The 21480-nt window shown below is 41.9% G+C and overlaps 1 protein-coding gene across 1 annotated transcript in view; it reads right to left on the reverse strand.

Moving 5' to 3' along the window:
- Window positions 1-21480, reverse strand: part of FBXW7 (F-box and WD repeat domain containing 7) — a 181400-nt gene that overhangs the window by 133826 nt on the left and 26094 nt on the right. The gene's annotated exons all lie outside the window — the stretch shown is intronic.

Raw genomic sequence — 21480 nt, forward strand, 5'->3', positions numbered from 1 at the left:
GTAAAGACAGACAGCTGTCTAAGAGAGGAGCAAATTCAGGGATGGCAATCTCTCCAAACTGCTTGCTGACTACTCCTTCGCTGGCTCTTGTCACTTCCAGTCTGTTTTGCCCTCCCCAGCAGCGCAGCCTATCCAGCCTGGGCCGTGGCCAGAGGAGGCTGTGCCAGCCCAGAGCCGCCCGCCCCACCCCGCACAGCCCCACGCGCTCGCCCACGGACCCGCCACGCCACAGCACAGAGCAGGTGCCTGCCTGCCTGCACACCTTGGGGGCTGCCAACCTGCTGAAACGCCTCTGCTGGAAAAGGACCTTCCAATTACACACGGGGGTGACAACGTCTGACTGCTACACTCCCAGACTGACTACTTGGAGCATCTGGGAAATGGGGGAAAAGTCTTCTTGGAAAGTCAGAATGCATGAGAAAAATGCTATCCAGGTCTACCAGATCCTGAAATAAGAATGGCTGCTACAAAGCTATGGGAGTGAGAACAACATCAGGAAAAGCCAACACAGATTTAAACCCAGGAAGAAAGAAGCATGAAAGGATTCGTAGTAGAATGTCCAAAGGTACTGCAACCAAATCTCAAAGCAAGTTAGAGGCAGATTGTGTAAGCAGCTTTAATAAAGTCTTCAAGGAGCTCTTTGCTCTGAGAAAAACAAAAATTGCAAAACTAATTCAAATGAGCAGTGAGACATAAACAGGTCTCCTAACCTTTAAAAAGAAGTATACTCAGCTCAAAATACAACACTTGATACCCCCCCAATTTAATACACAAAAAATAACTTACTGCTGGAAAAATTTTCTTTTTTGCAAGAGATCATGATGCAGTAACTGTATACTTTTTGCCTTTTCATGGGGAAAAAAATGCAAATAGTATTGTAAAAAGCTCATTTTAATTGGTTTAAGATGGTATGGTATGCAATACTATTCTTGAAAGTAGAAGGTCTCACATTAACACAATTGCTTAACCTGATTACGAGATAATCTGACTTGAAATAATTGTCACTTGCATTTATAGAGCTATCAGTGCTTGTTCAATAGCATCCTTTTTAGCAAAAGGTTAAGAAAAATACAAGTGATGTGAAAGCAGCTGAAAAGAACTTCTTGCTTTCACAATGTATTGAAAGCTTAATTTCTCTCTTGCTCTCTCCCCTCCCCTTTATTCCCTCTCTCTTCCCCCCTCCCTTTCCTTGGTTTAAAGCTGAACTGAGCCTCTCCCTTCACCTTGCTCTGCCCTTTTTATATTTATGTTCCTATTAAATCGATTTCCAGTAGTACCTATATACAAGCATGCACAACAAATTGAACGGTAAAAAAAAACCTTCCATAGATAAAGACTACAGATGCAAACAAGCAAAATAATGCAGTAACCTTTTACTCGCCTGCTGGAGGTACTGTCTGCTGCATAGAATTTTAAATCCTCATCTGCAGATGCAATTGAGCTGGCATTGCCAAGGACTTTGCTCTTCCCGTGCTGATTCTACATGGCTATTCATCGAAAGAGCACGTTATATTGAACATTTAAAATAATATCAGGTGAAATTACTTAAATGTCTTGAAAGGAACCAACTTCCAAAAAAAGCAGCTATAGCTCTGACCAGGCACATTTCAGAGATATCTCAGACACATTACTGAAGAAAGTCTTATTGCTGATGCATGCTTGCCAGCAATGTGCAGGATGTGGAAGCAGAGAGAGCTAATGAAAAACATTAATACACAGATTTAAAGTGCAAGAATCATGCTCCAATGCTCAACACTTCACATATCCTGCACACCACAAAAATCTCTTTACAGAAGCATCTACTGTTTATAGAGCTAAGAAAATGCTGAAAGCAGCCCCAAAATCCCCTTGCTTCAAATCCTGGTCTCTCAGTAGACTACAGATGAGTTCTTACACAAGTGTTCTTACTGTACCTGTATTTCTAATATAGAGACTAGCCTTTTCCTCTGGAAGCATGTAGTTAAGGATTACACAGACATACTTCTTAACAAGAAATAGACTAAAGGAAAGCATCAATATTTGGGATAATGGTTTCAAGCCTAATAGGGTTAGGAAGTACAAGGGTACTTCACTAGAATTTGTATTACTCTCGGTAGAGATGAAGTGCCAGCAGTGCAGCCTGCTATTTATTATTTATGAATCCTTCTCCTCCTCAAGTCAGTTTCCTTAATGTACTATTGATCCCCTGGTGCATGCAGATAGAGCCAGTGACTGACAGCCACAGTTTCATAGAAGAAGTATCTGCAACACAAATTAATATCTTTAAGAATATTAAAGTAATTTTACTGGGGGGGTTTCTATCTATGGACAGCAGAATTGAAGTCCTACTCATAGTGACACAGTTAAGAGAAGAACAAACTTTTTTCTCCTCACCAAAAGCATCCTATGGTGCCACCTAAAACATGAAGACAGATTTGCTTAAATTTTACACGAGTGGTACCACTATATTTTGTTTATTTTATTTTTCTTGTTTCTGATCAGTAAAACTTTAAATTAAACTTTATTCCCCATGTTTCACCTGAAATTAAAATTTCTTGCTATGAATCTTTTTCTTGTCTCTGTTTCTAACTAAAGTATTAAATGTATCATGTTCTCCGTAATACTCATTGACAGGACAGTCATGAACACAACATCCTCAGAACTGTGGTTACCTTTCAGAATACCAGCAATTTTGATCATTATCTTAGCTCTCATAACTTCCACAAACTTGGTCAAATCCAAACTTTAAAACAGAGCAGGGTTGTTTATGGTTTTAAAGAAACATTTATCATGCTAACAAAGCTTTCTTGCAATATTCTTCATCACAAGCCACAGACTGTTTCTTTTAAAAAAAAAATGTAAAGGAGACATGATTGTATGCTAAGGCCATGCTTTCCTGCATGCAAAATCTCAATAGGCAAGCAGCCAGACGCTCTTAAGCGCCGATGAAATATCACTTGGACACAGAGGGGAAAAGACAGTAGACTATGAAAAGTGTAAGTAAAAAAGTGCAGCTTAGATATACATACAGAAACAATATATAAATTATGAAATATAGTTACTGAACAAGTAATCAAATACAACTTTGAACCTGTGGAAAGTAGCCTGTAATTAGTAATGCACAATTAGGACAAAATCACTGTATTATATAAAAGACATTGTAAAGTTTAAATGTCTAAACTTATTGCAGAGTTCTAAACATACAACACAGCTGATACACAGTAAGATGCTAAAACTGAAAAAAGTCAACTGGTTTATTTGTTACATATTTGGAAAAAAGCAAGAGAATGCAAGAGAAGCTATAACTTCAATGGGTTTAGAAGGATGGAAGATACCTCTCACAACAGTTAAATGAGTTTAAAGGCAACTCTCCCAAAAGACAGTTGGAAGCACCAGAGACCCTGGAGCTTGCCACAGGATATGGCCAACTCCCCTGCTCTGTCTGCAGCCAGTTCCACTGCCTTAGAAAATAAATCCAATATGCACAGCAACCCCCTTCTCAATAACTGGCCAAGAAAAGGGTTGGCTGCATGCTTCCTTCAAATGAATGGATCTTCTCAAAGTTATGCTCAAATTGTTGCTTAAAAAAAAACCAAGCTGTTTTCAATACATACCTAACTTTATTACTAGAGTCGGAATATATGTGTTTGTGCAGAGCAAAAAATCACCACAAGATCAGAATGTAGGCTTCTTGAAAGGGAGATGACAGCAATCTGAATGAAGTTTCACAAACCTAATTAAGGTAATAGAGGAACTTGTAGTGCTATAAACTCAACCTAAGCTATGTTTTTCTTCAAAATCCAAAAGCTGCTTCATATGGGTGCACATAAAAGAACTAGGACTCCTTTCATACGCGAGTACAATAGGTATACAGGTAACAGATAGCTTCTAATTGAAGATTTGCTACTGGTAATAAAAACTTTGAAATCCTACATTGGGAGAAGCAGCAAACTGCTTTAAAAATTGCATCATCTGCTGAGCTCTCAAGATTGCAACTTAAAGATCTGAAAACGGTCTTTGGGTATTTGAGTTCTCATGTCAGAGATAATAAAACAAAACAGAAATTTAAAAAACACCATCACAACAGATGAGTACACTGCCCCTCTACAGACAGATTTCAAAGCAGTTAAAAGAAGGATATATGAGGGCATATCCAATTTCACTCAAGACACAATGTAACAGAAGTGGTGGTTTTCAGCTTCATCAGCTTTTCTCAAGACCCCCTCCATCTCTTTGGGGTGGGGAGAGATGAATGGGTAATCAACCTCAGGCTCATTCTTCCCCCTCTTGCACAAGAGGAATCACAAAAAAAAAAAAAAAAAAAAGGCATTGAAAAAGAGAACTCGTTGTTCCAAAACCGCAATTTGTACAAGCTTGTGCAGGATAAACACTGGCTGCACCTCCTCAGGTCCCCATCTCGCACCTGACTCCCTTTGTTGATGACAAGTTTTCTAACAAAGTCTTTCTCACTCCATGTGTTCAGTTGCCTTTATTGCAGGCGAGCAAGAAAACAAGCAAGAGAAAAACCCAAAACCAAAACAAACCCTGCAACATCACCAACATTTCTTTGACTGTGACTGAGTGATTCCTCCAGCCCCTGGTTCTGCCCCTCTAGCTAACTTCCCTCTACATTGCTCTCCAGAGGAATTATATTTATCTTCTCATCTGGTCTGACTACCTAAGTAAAAAAATCACACCTCTTTAACAATTCCCAGCACCTGCTAAAACAGGAGAACGTCCTTTCTACCATCTTCCAGCTATGTGAGACAATAAAAGGTTTAGCTCACACAGTGAGTACAGTCAAATGAGGGCAATCAGCGTGAGGCTTGTGAGGACGTCTCCTGAGAGAGCAGGAGATGATCCAGTGGCAGATTTCTGAATGCCTTTTCTAGTGGGCTTAAGAACAACAGAATTCATAATTTGGCTTGGGAGCTAAAATCACTTAGCTTGAGTGGTGCTGTTGATAGACATGTGGTTGCTGGCATTAGACAGGAAGCCTACACTTGAGTCATGAACACAGGCAGCAGCAACCACTCGCACCCAATTAGGTATGGAGCTGTTACAGCTAAATACAGGGACATCTGCACAGGAGCCCTTCCTCTCCTCCAGGAACGGACTTACAGCTTTAGTAGTCTCCACTTTTCCTTCTCTTCTTGCCGCTTCCATAAAAACTACATGTAAAAGACAGTTTTCTGCACAGCACCAGAAACAGCTGAAGATTATAAACTAACTGAATACAAAAACTCAGCAATCATTCAAGAATAAATTCATACTACCATATATTACTGTTGGGGTTTTAGTTTAGTCTTAGTTTTTTTTCCTGTTAAAGGAATTTTCTCCCATATGCATGTTGCTAGGGGACAAATAGCTGTACTTAAGAAAGACAAAAAGGGGAGTGGGGCGGGCCTGGCTACTCCTTTGTCTACACCTGGGTGTGGGGTCAGTTCGCTCTGAGCGTCCGGAGAGAGAAGCTGCAGAGAAAGGAGCTGCTGCTTCTTTCTTTTTTGGCCGTTCTTTCTTCCTGCTGGAAGCAACGCCGGGACCCCAAAAGCCGCTTTCCCTGCCCTGCTGGAGGCCGAGCTGTGGCTGCCCTGCCCCGCTGCTGCTTCGAGCTTTCGCTACGCTGTAGCCCTGCTCGCCCTGCCTGCCTGGGCGTCCGTGGGGTTCTCCCATCTGGATACATCTCGCCTGCCACCCGGGATTTGCGTCCGTCCCTGCCGTTCCAGCCGCCGTTCTAGCCTGCTGTTTCAGCCTGCTGTTCCTGAGAGCCCGGGATCAGCTGCCCAGGGGTTTGTGAAGCCTTTGTTCCATCCTTCCCGGGATCCCAGGGCACCAGAGCCGCGGGTTTCCCGAGCTCGCTCCGGAGCGCCCCCTGCAGCCGCGGGGGAACCATCGCACCTGCCCTGCTCACCGGGAGCCGCCAGCGCCCCTGCCGGCTGCGAGCGGAACTGCACCCGAGGGGAAATAGCCTGACAGCCGAGAAGGCTGGCACTGGGTTTGTGATTGCTGTTACTGCCATAGTTGTTGTTGTTTTGTTTGACTGGTTATATACATATATATATATAGTAAGGAACTGTTATTCCTATTTCCCACATCTTCGCCTAAAGGCTCTTGATTTCAAAATATAATAACTTGGAGGGAAAAGGGGTTATATCTGCCACTTCAAGGGGGCCTCTGCCTTCCTTAGCAGACACCTGTCTTTCAAAACCGAGACAATTACCAATGCATTTTCAGTATACTGAAAATATTACATCGAAAGTATTAAAAGTTGTTGAACATATGGACATGTGCCTTTTTTTAACTGATGGTGGTTTTCCTCCTTTAGAGTTTTGGGGAGGAGCTTAGGATAAGCATTCAGCTGACTCCCAGATTACAACCCAGTGTTGAAATAGTTAATATTTTCCTCAGAGGTAACTCTCAGGGCAAGCACCAAAATGTTTCTTTCCTTCAGAGCTCTTGTTTCAGGCTAGCTGCTTATTAAAGAAGGAAACACTATCAATTTATGCTTGGTACTTCTTTTTTAAGGTGACTTACTTATGAGAGGTACTCCTTTTCAAATAATGGCAGTGAAACAAAATCCCACAATACTGTGAAAGAAAACTGACATCTTATGGAAAGAGGGATGTTGCTACAACACCTTAGCCTGCAACAAATACCAAGAGGAAGCAAGTAGCTTGCCATCTACTGCAAATTTCAGAGCCACCCATTTCCATTACTACTGACGGAGACAAGAATGAGGACAACTAGCTTCTCAGAACAGACACACCATCACCTCTGTCAGGATGGTGAGTTTTCCCCAAGCAGCACAGGATAACAACCAGGGAATTCCTGCTACACCCTTGGAAGAGAATGCTGCTGGCCTGGTAAGGCACAAATATGAGTCTTAAATGGTTGTTTTCAAACCCTTCATGTAGCATTGCCAGAAGTAACATTGCCAAGACTTTGTATGTGACCCCTGGTGCCTTTGTTTCCCTGGGGCATATGGGGAGGGATGAGAAGTAACAGGGACATAATCTTACATTTATGTGTCACGAAAGCCTAATGTTTACAGAATATCAGCAGACTGACACTACTGCCTCTTCACAGGTGGGTCCTGCTAAGTGACAAGGAAGGTGTGACTCCACTCCTTCCCTGTTACTGGAAAAAATACCACATCATCCAGCAAGGTGTATTTCTGGGAAGAATGGGCAAAACACAAGAAGTTATCAGTGGCAAAACAGTCAACCATTCGATAAAGAAAATATCATGTCAAATCACACCATAAAGCAAGACCTGCAATTCTTTTTGTTCGCTGTAATTTCAAGCAATATTCAGAATTAACACTCTTCTCAAAACGCAACTTACTCTCATTCATAATCTAGGTGTTCACAGAGCTGCAGATAGAGGTTAGATTAATGAAACTCAGTTTTTCAGCAACATTTTTTGAAAATGCAAAAACAAGCAAAAAATAACACACCAAAAGCAAGAGAGACAGAAATTTTCCATGTCTGAGTGTGAAAGACAGCAGACCTTCACTTTCTGGTTAAACCAGTAGGAATATTTCAAATAGGAAACCTTACAAGCCCATTTCAAAGTTCAAGAGAGAAGGACAAGAGCCTTATAAAGATCAGTATTTCCACTATATCTCATGTTAAATCAAGAACCACAACAACAATGGAGCTATTCTAATCCTCTATGCTCTCCAGGCTGCGTGAAACTAGTGGATTGGCCTTTATTATGCTTGAGACATAAAAAACTCAGAGAACACTGGCTACTTCAAATAAAAGCTAACAACATTAACATAACCATTATCAAAAAACAGATATTCTTTCCCCGTTTCTCAACTCTAGCCCCACCTGCAGGCTTTCAGTAAGGCAAAATATTTACTATAAATATTACCTTTTGCAATACTCTGTCTGAAGTCCTTATTCACTGCCAAGTGCATTTTCATTAACCCTTTGGAAGCCACGGTCCAGATCTTTCTGCACAGCATTAGCCATAGCTACAGTTAATACAATCTGTATGAGTGAATCACATGGGAAAATGCTAGCTTAACACCAGTAGGTTATGAAAGTTTAAAAAACTATTTTTACTTTAGATTCAAGTTCATCACAACACAATTATGTTCTATGGTCCTGTTAGCTTTCTCAATAGGAGAAGCTGGCTGCATGTAACAGCAGAAAACATTAACAGATGTTGACGCAAGAGGGAAAAAAGCACTTTGCCTGTTCACTTTTTTCATATGAGATCATCAATCTGGTAATCCTAGAAGGGAAAATGTGTCCTCCAGCTAAAAAAAAAAGTTAAGGTAATCCAAAGCTATAAGTCAGAGAAAGTGGGCATTTTGCAACCTGTACTTCCTAGAGGATACTCCACATTTCCTTAACAAAATGAACTTCATCTCTAAAAGTGAAATAGATAAAAATACAAAATACAATCTAAGTCAAGGTAAACAGAAATTACACTCTTTCATCAGCCTCCTCCGAACAAACAAATCTGCATATATTTAGATGCAGTGCAGAATTTTTTCACAAAAATACGTAGCATACCCATTCTTAAGCTGAGGTTGAGGGGCAAGGAACAACCTATGAGGACATTCCATTATTATGACTGCTGTATACAGAATCTCTTAATATACTTTCTACTACTTTCATCTATGCCAAAATCAGAGAGTGATACAAAAAAGATCTGAAGCAATGGTTAATCTTTCCTAAAGTATCAAATGTATTTATCAATTTATTTGCAGGACAGAAGAAAAAGGGCAATTAGCTTCTCCCTACCTCTGCATGGCATGCCATCCATTTTCTACACAGAAAAATCAAGGTATTATCATGCATGAGCTATACCGAGACAAGCAACAACACAAGCAACAACAGCAGTACAGATGCTTTAGTACAAGCCTGAAGTGTGTGCCAGAACTCAAAACCAGAGGCAAGCTCCATCCCTAATGACAGTAGCTAAACACACACCAGCACAGGGCTATTAACTCCCACTACGGTCACATCTTGAATTTTACTGAACTAGAGCAGCCCAGTATCAGTACTCACAGCAGGGAAGTTCACCTGAGGCTGCTGCAGGCTGACAGGCAATGGCAGCAATACCACTTACACTGGCTTCAAAAACATACTTCATTCCCCTCTCAAGTGTTTCCACCCCCATGACACCCTTGGCCTTGTGCTGGCACAAGAACCTGTGTAGATTGCACAAGCATTTTAGATGTTATTGAGATAATTAGTTTTATCCTGCAACAATTCTGAGATCTAGATCACTGCACAGATGCTCCAAAATTTCTAGAACTCATGAGTCAGAAGCTGATCAGCAGAATTTATTTCAGTAACACTGCCTACTTTAAAGTGCTCAGAAACTGTAGCCTAACACTAGTTTCAATCATAGCAGTTTTGTTGCTTATGTCAGGTTACACAGCCAACGATTCCTTGTTTCAAACTACTCTCCCTCCCATACAGAGGGGAATACAGAGGTATAATTGTTCATTTAGTTGGACAGGGAAAAATAAGAATACTGATTTGGATAAAAAACACAGGAAAAAAAAAAAAAAGGCCACACTTCATAAGATGGCCAATCTAGACAACTCTGCTATGCTGCACATGACTTTATCACACAATACAGAGGGAGACGGTGACATGGAGGCTAGAATACAGCCAGGGAGGAGATTGGGGACATTGCTGTTTGAGACAGCAGGTTTACCATAGGAAATCAAGCACAACCAAATCCACAGATGTCATATAGCACACTGATGAAATAATTTGTTGCTATGTTCCTCACTTCCTTGTCAATAAAACTGGACTAATGCTTACTATGCTTAGGGCACTTGGGTAAAGTAAGAAAGTTAAAGACTAAGTTATTTACTTACTGTATTACTAATGAGCAGATAGAAAAGGAAGGATACAATTCTTCCTGAAGGCAGGACAAGAAGACAACAGCTAATGGGAGAAATAAGTAGCTTTTGTTTCTTTTCCTGGGACCAAAGTTTAGGAGAAATAGTTGTTAAGGGGTTTGACATGCTGCAGACAGCTTGCCAGGGAGAAGAAAACTCAAAAACTGTGAAGTCATAGCAATAAACATTCCAAACCCTGCTCAGAGGAGGCTTGAGCTGGATGTGATCTGATGTGCTGCTTAAAGCACTCCAGGCATTTAATTGTCCACAGTTGCCATTGCATTAGTGCAGCAACTGGATCCACCATCACAGGGGAAGAAGAGAAGAGCTGACTGAGAACAAGTACCCTAGTGATACAGAATGATCAGCCATCAATGTAACATCCTAAATAGACTTCATTCTGTATTACCAAAACAAGGTTTTACTTCTGAATTACTACTGATTCTTCTGTTTTAAGGCTCGTTATTTTCTTGTATGTTAACAACATTTAATTAAGATGTGAAAGACCAATTAAGCAGTCAGGTCACCTGTGCACATACTGGGAGCCAGGTTTTACATATAGGCATCCCTGCAACCACTTCACAGTAAGCAGCTAGAGCAGATAAAGCAAGCCATACAAAGTCATGAAAGGTTTAATAACTTAAAATTATTAACTGAAAGTGGAAATACAAGAATCTTGCAAAATTCGCATCTGATTACATGCCTTTTAACAGTTTGTATTTTTATAATTAAGACAAAGTATTCAATTTCTCTACAGTTCTGAAAATCTTTGGTCCCAGAACATCCAATTTACAAGTCATCTTTAGAATATATGGCTTACTGGTTTTCAAACTTCAGGAACTACTTTCGCCCTAAAGCAAGATCAAGATATGGTGCGTAGTACAGTGCATCCCAGGCAATCCATTCCCAGTTTAGTTTCCTAAAGGTGATACTGAAAAACATAAAACAGGATAGCACTGGATCTTGTTAGACCAGCTGATGTTTTATTGTTTGGCTTATTTTTCATTGTTTGGGGATTCATCTTTTTCCTCTTTCAGTTAGTCGGCAGTGGGTGAGAAGGCGACAATGACACCAAGACCTTTAAGAGCATAAAAAGGGTCAATCGTCATTCGTGTAGTTGCCATTCAAAACAAACCTTATTTCATTTCATTTGTTGTAGCACTGTAAATAGAGTGCTTAGGGACACAGTCAAGGTGAAGTCACAGTTAGCTCATGCTTTTTTTTTGTCTGCCATAACCTAACTAAATCAACTTCAAGTAAATTAAATGCTTTACTTAGTTAATCAGTGTAAGCAATTTAGCAATTTCCATTTACCCCTAAGAATTCACACACTAGAAAATTCCACTCCCTCCCTTTTTGTTAGCTGGTCTAACAAGGGATATTTCTCTTCTTTCCTCTCCTGCCCCTCACTGCACAACAAGCCTGGTTTTACTCACTCTTCTATCCCATCACAGCTGCAATGCTGTTACGATTTGCTGCATTCACTCCTCAGGATGGCTAGTACACCCTGTGTCTCATGCATTCCACAACAGAAAAATTTCCAGTAATTCCAAAACTCTTAGGCACTAAGGTTTTGAACTGGCATGAGAAAAATTAGATACAATCTGAACACAAATATTGAATTTCTCAGTGACTAAAACTGAAATCAACAAGACACGAGGGAAAGTTCTCTCACATGTTTTCTTGGAGATTTTAACTGATGTATCTCAGGCCTTCTAATTGATATATCTTCAGTGTTTCAGTTTTACATAAACAATAAACTTCTATATTTCATTAGCTAGGAGTGACTTGGTCAAAACATGCAAATACTATTGTCTGCTGATGTTTCATATGGACACCAGTGGTACAGCCAGAAGCATGTGAGGAGTACAAAGGATTATAGAGCCCTGAGAGTGACAATAAGGAACTCTGGAGCACAGGTAGATTTTTATTATCAATCCTTCCAGTCAAATGGATTTGAAAGGGCCAGTGGAATCTGGAAAATCACCAAATGGTTCCAGGACTGGCACCCCTGCCAGGGGCTACCTAGACCATGGGACTTGCTTTGAGAAACCTGGATCTCTCAGGGGCTGATGCACTCCATCTGTCAGAGAAGGGGAAGCGTATCTTCAGCCATAGCCTCACCAAGCCAGTGAAGAGGGCTTTACTAACAGTGTCGGGGGTGGGGAACTTCAATTCATCCCACTCATACCAGTTTGATGCCAGTGCCAGCAAGAGATGCCCAGAGCCTGGAGCAGGATCGCAGGTCAGTCAGAGAGCATCACAAGGCAATTCCAGCCACTTCAGCCAGTAAGTTGGCTTCATCATGGGCCCAGATGAAATGCCTCTATGCAAGCACAGGCAGCATGGGGAATAAACAAAAAGAGTTAGCTGTGATCTTCTTGGCACCATGCAGATGTTGTGGAACGGCTCCTATGACTGGACTGTTGGAATGGAAGGATACAGGCTCTTTAGGAAGGACAGGCAGGGCAGACAAGGAGGGGTATTGTCCTCTACATTAGTGGCCAGCTGGAGTGCATGGAGTTCTGCCTGTGGATGGATGAGGAGCTGATCAGGAGCTTATGTGGGTCAGGATTAAAAGGAGGGCAGGGACAGGTGACATTATAGTGGGGGGCTTCTACAGGCTGCCTGGTCAGGAAGAGTGAGTGGATCAGGTCCTCTACAGACAGATAGGACATGATTCATGTTCACAGGCCCTAGTCCTCATGAGGGAATTCAACCATCCCACTATCTGCTGGAGGCACAACACAGCAGGACATAAGCAATCCAGGAGGTTTCTGGAATGTGTGGGTAATAACTTCCATCTCCAAGTGACAGAGAAGCTAACAAGAAGAGGTGCTGTGCTGGACCTTGCTCTCAACCAACAAGGAGGGGCTGGTGAGGACTGTGAAGCTTAAGGGCAGCCTGGACTGCAGTGAAATGGTGGAGTTTGAGATCCTTACGGCAGCAAGTAGGGCGCACAGCAAGCTCACTGCCCTGAACTTCAGGAAAGCAGACTCTGGCCTCATCAGGGATCTGGTAGAATACCATAGCATAAAGCCTGAGGGAAGAAGGACCCAAGAAAGCTGGCTTATATTCAAGAACTGACTCCTCCAAACTCAGGAGAGATCCATCCTAAGGATGAGGAAATCAGGCAGAAACTGAAAGCCTGCATGGATAAACAATTATGTCCCAGACAAACTCAAACACAAAAAGGGAGGCTACAGAAGGTAGCAGCAAGGACAGCCTGGGAGAACAGCAAGGTAGCCTGGGAGGAATACAGAGAAGTTGTCTGAGCAGAAAGGCATAACCTTAAGAAAACTAAAGCTCCTACAGAATTAAATCTGGCCAGAGGCAACTATGAAGACAGAAAAAGCTTCAGTAGATATATCAGTGATAAAAGGAAGACTAGGGAAAATGTGGACCCCCTCCAGAAGGAAATGGGAGACCTGGTTGTCCAGGACATGAAGAAGGCTGAGGTACTCAACAACATTTCTGCCTCAGTCTTCACCAGCACATTTTCTGTTGCACCACCTGAGTCACAGAAGGCAAAGGCAGGGACTGGGAAAATGAGGGACTACTTGCTGTAGGAAAAGATGAAGTTTCAGACCATCTAAGGAACATGAAGGTGTGTGTCCATGGGACATGATGAGATACATCTATGGGTCCAGAGGGAACTGGCAAATAAAGTGACTAAGCCTCTATCCATCATATTTGAGAAGTTGTGGCAGTCTAAAAAAGTACCCACTGACTGGGAATGGGGAAGCATAACCCCATTTTTAAAAAAGGGAAACAGGGAAGACCCAGAGAATTACAGGCATGTCAGTCTCACCTTCATGCTCAGGAAAATCATGGAGCAGATCCTCCTGGAAACTATGCTAAGGCACATGGAAAATAAAGAGGTCACTGGTGACAGCCAACATGGCTTCACTAAGACCAAATCATGCCTGACAATTATGGTGGCTTTCCACAGTGGAGTTACAACTGTGGTGGATGAGGGAATAGTGTCTGAAGTAATCTACCTAGACTCGTGCAAAGCACAACAACCTTGTCTCAAAACTGGAAAAACATTTATTTGACAGGTGGACTGCTCAGTGGATAAGGAATTGTCTGGATGGCGACACTCAAAGAGTTGTGGTCAACGGCTCAACGTCTAAGCGCAGACCAGTGATGAGTGGTGTACTTCAGGGGCTGGTATTGGGACCAGCGCTGTTTAACAGCTTTTTTGGTGACCTGGACAGTGGGACTGAGTGCTCCCTCAGCAAGTTCACTGACAACACCAACCTGTGTGGTGTGTTCAACACATTGCCACTCCAAAGGGACCTGGACAGGCTTGAGAGGTGGGGCCATCTGAACCTTGTGAAGTTCAACAACGCCAAGTGCAAGGTCCTGCACCTGCCTGAAGGCAACCCCAAGCACCAATACAGGCTGGGCAGAGAATGGACTGAGAGCAACCCTGAGAAGAAAGACTTGGGGGTGTTGGTCAAGGAGAAGCTCAACATCACCTGTCAACAGGCACTTGGCAGCCCAGAAAACCAACTGTATTCTGGGCTGCATCAAAAGCAGCATGGGCTGCAGGGCAAGGGAGGGGATTCTGCACCTCTGCTCTTGTGAGAATCACCTGGAGTGCTGCATCCAGCTCTGGGGTCTCCAACTTAATAGGTCCATGATTCTTTTAGAACAGAATCAGAGGAGATCCAGAAAGATGATCAGGGGGCTGAAGCACCTCTCCTATCAGGACAGGCTGAGAGAGCTGAGGTTGTTCAGCCTGGAAAAAATGAGGGCTCTGAGGAGGCCTTAGTGCAGCCTTCCAGCACCTAAAGGGGGCCAACAAGAAAGCTGGGCAGGGATTTTTTATAAGGGCATGTGGAGATAAGACAAAGAAGACTGGTTCTAAACTGAAAAAGAATACATTAAGATTAGATACTAGGAAGAATTCTTTACTGTGAGGATGATGAGGCACTGGAACAGGCTGCCCAGAGAAGTTGCAGATGCCCCATCCCTGGAAGTGAAGGTGAGGCTGAATGGGGCTTTGAACAACCTGGCCTAGTGGAAGGTTCCCTGCCCATGGCAGGGGGAGTCAGAACTAGATGATTTTAAGGTCCCTTCCAACCCAAACTATTCCAGGATTCTGTGATGAAAGACACTGAATATTAGTCTCCCCAGCTAAGCAGACGTATCTTTGGAGCATGTCAGATATGCTGAAGATTTTTAGGAACTTTCCATGTTACCTTCAGGAATCTGAAAGTCATACTTTCTCAGCTTTCCACTGAGTTTATATTCCTAGCCACTAGTTTTTCTACTCACATTTTTAATGCAAAGTTTTCAATTTGTGTGCAATGTAAATCAGTCACATATTGAACCGATTAGCCAAAATATTGTGGCACTGAGAAGCAGAAAAAATTGTATAGTCAATTCTAGGTACAAATGATGCCTGTAACTACGTCAAACCATTCTCCTCACAGTTTTTAATTCCAAGATTTTATTTTTATTTTAGCATTTCATAAAGTTCAAAAGTTCACACAAATTTAAAGAAGCATTTCCCTTAAATTTTTCCCATAAGAATCATTTTCTATTGAAGTTTATATTAAGCTAAATATTTCATCATCCTCCAGTAGCGGGCAAATCAGCATATACTTCACAACTTCAGTTAAAGAGACAACTGCAAGTATGTTATTAAATATTCATCTATTTTGTGCAACTGAATTACAGAAGTGGCTTCCTGACCCAAACTAAATTGGTGCTTGTTTACCTTAAAAATGCCTTGCTGTAAGCTGCAGCAGTTGAGGAACTGCTTCATAAGCAGCTCAGTCCACAACATAGACAGAGATGCTCTGTTTTATCATCAGCTCTCTCAATTAAGACCATTCCAGCAGGCAGTCTCAGGACGAGCTTAATCCATGAACTATCCTGCAAAAGCTCTCCTTTTGCCACCCTGCAAGCAGACAGCAGTGGCCACCATCAAAACAGCCAGGTTGTTGTGTTTTGGGGCAATGACAGATGCTCTTCAGCTTTATCTCACTGGAGGCAAGTCACTCTCCCAAAGGCCATTCAAGGAAAAAGACTACAAGCAGCAGCACTTTCTTCACAAGCATCAAAAATTAAGGGCTGGCTATCATATTAAATCACTAGCTGCAGTGTTCTCATGCAAAAAGACTTTGACAGCTGAAGAATATTTTGCATTATGTTTAGCTCTGGAACAAAGTGGAGTAATATGCATGAAGAAGCCCCCTGGAAATGTACTTGTGGATTCCCAAAGAAAAAAGGAAAAAGGTACATGAAGTTACTAATTTGTGTTGTTTGAAGTGCCAAGTTAAAGAACAGAATTATAAACTCAATTTGCAATTGGTATCTAATTAAGTTGCTAGAAAACACTCAAGATCGTTCGCTGCATAATAGTTTATTCAAAATGCACCTAGCTTAAGTTTTTAACAACAGAAAACATTACACAAAAAGATAAAAAGATTTTTAAAATGAAGTTCCAAAGAGGATGAAAAAAGAAACAACAACAAACCCCAAACACAACACTGATTAATCAGCACTTACTACAACCACTTAATCATCAACACAAAAGCTGACTGTCCCAGAAAATTCTATTAAAAAAAAAAAAACAAAACCAAAACACATTACTTTTTCACTGAGAATACTGAGTGAAGAAAAAATTGGGGTGTTAAATTTGTAGAAGAAAGCCACTTGTCAAGTTAAACCAGAGACAACTGGCAACTTGCTGGGCAACTTTCTTTTGCACCTTTTTAATTAAATATGTCAAATCATCAAAAATTGATTTTTATGAAAACTCTTTTGGAAATAATTAAAGCACTGTTTTAAGTTACCTTCCTTTTATTGCAAAGCATTATTGATGACAAAGTTAACAATGAACACAATTCACAAACCAAATAACACAAGCAACAAAAGGTCCTAACAAGGATCAGTCTTGATGGACAGATGAAAGCATGGAGGCTGCAAGAAGGGGATGGTATTCCCAAAGTGAGTGTGACCCTTGGCCAAACCCATCAAGAGCACCTCCCTTTAAAAAGCTCATTCATTAACTTCCAAGGGCTAACAATTCCAGTGTCTTCCAGGAAGGCAGCTAAGAGCTTTGCCAGTCTAGTCACTGCTGGCTGGCAGTTGAAGGAAAGGATGGGAGGTGTCGGTGCTCCCTCCGACAGCTTAGATCTCCTGTGGGACCAAAATTCCAAGTTTTGGAGTTCAACCTGCTTCATATTAGCTAGCACAGACCAAATAAGAATCTTCCATAGATTCTAAAATATGAAGGATTAGTTTTAGCACTGGACAGAACAAAGAGTATTGACCCATAATTATACCCTACTCCACCCATAGCTTCACTGAAGGCAAACTTCTCTCCATATATCAAAAATTCTGACTAAGTTTACCTTTGAAAGCTATAACTCCTGTGAAGACAAGCATCTTCCTACACTTATTTATACCAGACAGAGCTGCTTATACTGTACCAGTGCTCAAATTTATATGCTTCTACAGAAGGCCAAATGTATTAATTTTCATGTCTTAAAATGAATAGACTAGAAATATTTTCAGGTACTTTCATACGTTATGGGCCTTTTACTGTCATAGAGAAGTAACAAAGATATTTTTACTGTGCATAACTGACAATGTACCCTGCAGAGAGCCTCTCTGGCAGACTCTTCTTGGAGACAGATAGTGATAGGACGAAGGCTACAGACACAAGTTGCAAGAACAAATATTCTGACTATATGTTCTGAAAAAAGTCTTACATCACAGCCAAATACTGAAACAGGTTTTCTAGAGAAGCTGTGGAATACCTGTCCTTGGAGATATTAAAAACTTACCCTGGATAGCAACGCCGAGCAACTTTATCTAAGCTGGTCCTGCTTTGAGGGGGGGTCTGGACTAGATGACCTCCAAAGTGCCTTCTAATCTAAATCATCTTACAGCACCATGAAAAAAAATCGCCTTATGACTCCATGAAACTGAAAGGAGGATTGGGGGGGGAGGGGTGATGGTGCTGGTGGTGTCAACTGTACTGCACTGTAGAGCTATACATTAACATACATATACCAGCATACAGAAAGCTGTCTGATTTTTGCCTGTAAAAAGAAAAGGGTTGCAGGAACCCTTCTTAATTTTTTTTTAGACAGTTTACTGTCTCCCCAGTGTTCTTCTGGTTTAGCTCCTTGTAATCAAAATTAAGCCTTTCCAATGACAATAGTCAATATCATCTAATTAGCAAAAATTTCAATCTCAACTTTTTTATAAGAAAGTCACCACTTGCTTTTACAACAGAAGACTGACAGGCCTTTTTAAAATCTTACCAAATGAATTGTACTCAATATTTTAATGATTTAGAGTTGATTGCCAAAAGAGGGAAAAGCCATAAAAATTCATAAAAAGTATAAGCAGTATTTTTTGGATGCAATGGAAGCAAAGACGGCAACCATACAGACATGAGGCCAGTAGCTACACACTCAGGACCAGGAAGCTTTTCATTCTGCCGCCATGCATGTGAACTGAAGCAGACCCCAGCACTCCACCCAAAGTAGAGAGACAGGGAAACACAGGATACTTCTGATATATTGGTTTGGTGCTCCATTACATTGATAGGAGTCAATAGAAGCTCATTTGCTGCTCTTTGACTCTCCATTGGGTTAGTCCTTCAGCACTGAAGCTCTGGCCCCTACTACTGACTAGGGAGCCAGATTTTCAATCTCCCCAGGAAAAGAAAAAAGATTAGACTAGTTTAGACTTAAGGGATTCTCAGGAGGTCTCTAATCCAACCTTCTATTTAAATGATGGTTCAATACTGAATTCAGATCAAGTTGCTGACGGTTTTGACTAGTCAAGTCTTGAAAACCTCCAAGGACCTGGTGGAAAGTTTGCATGTTGCAGTGCAAGTCTGTCGATGTATATAAAAGCTTACCAATTAAGGATATAAGAGAAAGGAAATACTGTAAGCAGAACTGAAACAGAATTCAATAAATGTAAATGCCTGTGCAATTAGAAATGCAAAGGAGTCTAGTGAGCAACTGATTTTCAAAAATCCTGTCCAGTTTTTAACAATAAAGTGTTATATATTCACACTGTGTGAACACACGGAGGTTTTATATTTACAAAAACAGCACAGAAAAGATTTCAATATGGACTGGCATAGAGCCAAACACAGTTGGCACCAACAGTCATGGTATCTCCTCCACCGCCTCCTGGAAGCATTGCCCAAACACTTTTGAAATGGCTTGCTGTACAAGAATAAAATTCAGCATGCAGCAATAGTCTGAGACGATACAGCGAGAGCAAAACTGCATTTGTAAAGGCCTGATAAAAGGACACTGCAGCAATCACGATGCCAGATGATGAGAGTTTAACTATGTGCACAGAATATGAATCTCATGTTTTCTGCAGGAAAAATGAAGGTGATTTCATGTGTGAAACAACAGCAGCAGTTTTGTCCTTTGTGGAGGCACACTGTCTCTAAAACCTCTATTGAGACAGCATGAAGTGATGCTGCATGGGAGACCACATCTGTGTTTCTGGCGGTTTTTCTGTCCAGCAGGCTGCTATACATACTCAGCCCATTGCTTATTACTGATCCTACCAGTCACACATAAAAGGACCCCTTCCCACTCCTGTAAAAATGCTGTGGGGTGGCATTTCTCAGAACATCGCTTGGTCTGGCATAGCCGCACCAGCAAGCAGAAGCAGAGAAGGAAGGACCTGCCACTGGGAGGAGCTGTAGCCATACGCGATTTTAAATCCTTGCCCTCCACTCGGGACTGAGAACCTGCCAGGAGTTACCATTCCTGCAAGCCAGGTTCTGCCAGGAAACCAGAGGCTGCCTGCTGCAATACTCCAAACTGACTGAACAAGCACAGAGAAGTAATTCTGCGTTCTACAAAACAGAAGTCAGACTTCTGCACATTAAAACAGTCGATCGTTTGTGTTCTTCTCTAGGTTAGTCCACAGTTTTGTCTGAAGCTACACTGTCTGAACAAGTGTAGAGAAACAAGTAATCCAAATACAAAAAAGGTACCAGCTTCCCTGAATCCACAAGTGTGAAAATCAGTTTCTCCATAATGCTGCTTTCAACAATAGATGAAGTATTGCAAACTAAAAAAAAAAATTTAAATCCTATTGATGTTTCTCCCTTTGACCACACCTTCACTAATCAGACAACAGAAACACTTCAGTATTCACCACATTATCCATGAATATAGGGAACAACAATGGCCAGACCCTTGGAATGGCAGCTTACAACAAAAGACTGAAAAAGATGGAGCTTAGTTAGAAGGAGAGCTTTTTTTTTTTTTTTTTTTTTTTCGGTGACTGCCATGTAGCACAGCATAGGAAAACCAGCAAGGTTCAGCAGGACTCCTTTCACAGCACCCTCTCAGGACACAGCCAACTGCCCCCCCTGCTGCTTTCACCTCCTCAGCCTTGATAGCAGGAGTGCTCCAAATCCCTACAGCATGGATAAGGACAGGCCTCAGCCATGCACGGCCCTGCTGGCATCATGGTCCCTCCTTGGCAAGATGCAAGTTACCCTCGGAGCATTGTATCGCCAGGCAGAGCCATTCACTGCCACTGGTAACGACTTTAGATGCAGCTGTCTCACCACTGGATGCTCGCATCCACCGCCACTGGCAATACTACAGAGCCACTCTGGCTCCAACGACAAGAGTGAGGAAAGGAAAACACCACTCTTTTAAAAGCAAAAAGCATGTGTGTATGGAGGAAAAAACCTAATTGCTATTTGTTCTGACTACAGTAAACACAGAGGAAAAAAAATGAAACAGTTTAAAGAAAGGTGACACTGAGAAGGGGGCAAAAAGATAGGGCAGGTCTACAGATCACAAAGTGGCAGAAGAAACTGGCTATGAAAAACATGGACTTTCCTTCACTGGCAACTTAAAAAGAGTTCAAAACATTCCATTGGGTCACAACAGTCCCAAGCCACACTACCGGCTGGGTAAGAGTGGCTGGAAAGCTGCCCAGTGGAAAGGGACCTGGGTGTGCTGCATACCAGCAGCTGAACATGAGCCAGCTGTGCCCAGGTAGCCAAAAAGGCCAATGGCATCCTGGCTTGTACCAGAAACAGTGTGGCCAGCAGGACCAGGGCAGCAATTGTCCCCCTGTACTCAGCACTGGTGAGGCCACACCTCAAATCCTGTGTTCAGTTCTAGACCCCTTGCTAAAAGGGCATTCAAGTGCTGGAGCGTGTCCAGAGAAGGGCAATAAAGCCAGGGAAGAGTTTGGAGCACAAGTCCTCTGAGAAGTGGCTGAGGGAGCTGGGAGTGTTTAACCAGGAGAAAAGGAGGCTCAGTAGGCAACTCATTGCTTTCTACAAGTACCTGAAAGGAGGTTGTAGCAAAGTGGGGGTCAATCTCTTCTGCCAAGTAACAAGCAATAGGACAAGAGAAATTGGCCTAAAGTTGCACCATGGGAGGTTTCAATTGAGTATTAGGAAAAACTTCCCTGAAAGGGTGGTCAGGCATTGGAACGGGCTACCCAGGGAAGTGGTGGAATCGCCATCTGTGGAAATGTTCAAAAGGTGCATGGATGTGGCACTTGGGGACATGGTTTAGTGGTGAATATGGCAGTGTTCAATTAATAGTTGGACTTGATCTTGGAGGTCTTTTCCAACCTTAGTGATTCTA

The sequence above is a fragment of the Corvus kubaryi genome, unplaced genomic scaffold (genome assembly GCF_017639235.1).
Source record: "Corvus kubaryi isolate FWS band 111438036 unplaced genomic scaffold, C.kubaryi_AGA036_p1.0 71, whole genome shotgun sequence".
Classification (NCBI taxonomy): domain Eukaryota; kingdom Metazoa; phylum Chordata; class Aves; order Passeriformes; family Corvidae; genus Corvus; species Corvus kubaryi.